Source organism: Tasmannia lanceolata, unplaced genomic scaffold, assembly GCF_043159265.1.
Source record: "Tasmannia lanceolata isolate RefF3 unplaced genomic scaffold, GAP_Taslan_0.1 ptg000273l, whole genome shotgun sequence".
Taxonomy (NCBI): domain Eukaryota; kingdom Viridiplantae; phylum Streptophyta; class Magnoliopsida; order Canellales; family Winteraceae; genus Tasmannia; species Tasmannia lanceolata.
In genome coordinates, this window is record NW_027518948.1 from 147,501 (window position 1) to 150,000 (window position 2,500).

Below are 2,500 nucleotides of genomic sequence, written 5' to 3' on the forward strand. Positions count from 1 at the left end.
ATGCCCAGCCAAGGCCAGGCATTCCAGTGCCTACCCGGGCAAAAACGCCCAAAGCATGCCCCATTCGTTAGCCTATCCAGGCAAAAACGCCCAAAACCAGCCCATTCCAGTGCCTATCCGGGGAAAACGCCCAAAGCATGCCCATTCCTTAGCCTATCCAGGCAAAAACGCCCAAAACCAGCACATTCCAGTGCCTATCCGGGCAAAAACGCCCTAAGCCTGCGCATTCCAGCGCCCCGCAGCATGCCACCCTCCTATAGGGTTTGCGCAACCAACCCGCCTAACCACCAGTGGCAACCAAAGGTGCTGTTAGCGACGACTTCTGAAGACGCAACGAGACGCGACGGGTTTGCGCCCAGACGCGACGAGGCGATGCGGGATCTGCGCCCAACCGTGCCTACACCCGCCGACTTGATGCGGGAGCTGCTGGCCCAAGCATGCCTAGCGTGCAAGGCCTGCGTGCAAGGCTAGTGTGCAAGGCTCGTGGGCAAGGCTAGTGCGCAAGGCTAGTGCCCAAGGTCTGTGTGCAAGGCTAGTGCCCAAGGCTAGTGAGCATGGCCTGTGTGCAAGGCTAGTGTGCAAGGCTTGTATGCAAGGCTAGTGTGCAAGGCTGGTGTGCAAGGCTTGTGGGCAAGGCTGGTGCGCAAGGCTAGTTCCCAAGGGTTGTGTGCAAGGCTAGTGCCCAAGGCAAGTGCGCAAGGCTCGTGCCCAAAGCTAGTGCGCAAGGCTTGTGTGCAAGGCTACTGCGATGGGCCAGTGCCCAAGGCTTGTGAGCAAGGCTTGTATGCATGGCTTGTGTGCAAGGCTAGCGTCCAAGGCTTGTGCGCATGGCTTGTGCGCAAGGCTTGTGTCCAAGGCTTTTGTGCAAGGCTCGTGCGCAAGGCTAGTGTGCAAGGCTTGTGCGCATTGGCAGGTAGCCCACCAGCATGCACGATCCAAATGCCACTCACGCGACAACACGGTGCCAAGCCGGGCATGGTGTGCACTCAAAACCAATCAACGGACAGAGGTCATGCGTCATGGGGGGGATCTAGCAAGGCCATGGGGAAGGTCATGGAGGACCTTGGAAGCAAGCGCAAGACGAGAGCGAATCGAACAAGGGGCCAGGACGGGGCCTTGTGCCCATGGTCTTCGCAAGACAGCGTCCAAGGCACCCGAAAGCCCAAGGGAACCCAAACCCGGCCGACACTTGCAATCGCACATGCTCTCTGCAACACACCATCAATGCCGCCCAACGGGGCCAGCACGAGCAGTCCTCCGCGGTCCCCTGGCCCTGCGCACGTTTGTCTTCGAAACCGAGCATCAATGCCACAGAAAGTGCCGGGGCGCCAGCTGGAGCCATCATCCGCGTTGCCATGGCTCGCTTGGCCTTGGCTTGCCAGGCCCCGACACGAGCAATCGCGCATTTTCTTTGCAACCGACCATCAATGCCGCCCAACGGGGCCAGCACGAGCAGTCATCCGCGGTCCCCTGGCCCTGCGCACGTTTGTCTTTGAAACCGAGCATCAATGCCACAGAAAGTGCCGGGGCGCCAGCTGGAGCCATCATCCGACGTGCCATGGCTCTGGTCCCATGGTCTTCGCAACCGAGCATTCGTGACACCCGCGGGGCCAGGACACCAACCCTTCCGACACGAGCATTCGCGCATGTTCTTTGGCCACACAACGGCGCCAGCACGAGCAAAATCATCCGCGGTGCGGTGGCCTTGCACGGCCTTTTGTCTTTGGAACCAACCATCAGTGCCACGGGAAGTGCCGGAGTCCCGGCATCCGCGGTGCCAAGTCATTGCGCCCTTGGTCTCTGCAGCGGGGCATGCCGGGCACTCCCAACCATTGCAAGCAAGCAAGCAAGCAAGAAAGAAAGTAAGTAAGTAAGTAAGTATTACATATAGGGGCGGGACATGCGGGGAGATCTGCGAAACGTGCATTACGGGGCACACGCGTACCTACCGGGGCATACCGACCCCTATTGGGGCACACGTGTGCATATCGGGGCATACTGGGCCTATCGGGGCACACGCGTACATACCGGGGCATACCGAGCCCTACTGGGGCACACGTGCGCATATCGGGGCGTACCAAGCCTATCGGGGCATACGCATGTATCCCAAGGCATACCGAGTCTATCCGGGCATACGCGTTCATACCGGGGCGTAACGGGCCTATCGGGGCATACTTGGGCATATCCGGGCAAAAAATGCCCAAAACTTGCGCAACCTTGGCAACCGTGGTCCATTCCTCTCTATATGCCTAGCCTTGCCAACCGTGGTCCATTCCTCACTATATGCCATGGCCTTGTGCCCATGGTCTTCCCAAGACAGCGTCCAAGGCCCCCGGAAGGCCAAGGGAGCCCAACCCAGCAATGCCCTGCTATGGCAAGCCAAGGCCAAGCATTCCGGTGCCTATCCGGGCAAAAATGCGATTCCTCTCTATATGCCTAGCCTTGGCAACCGTGGTCCATTCCCCACCATATGCCATGGCCTTGTGCCCATGGTCTTCCC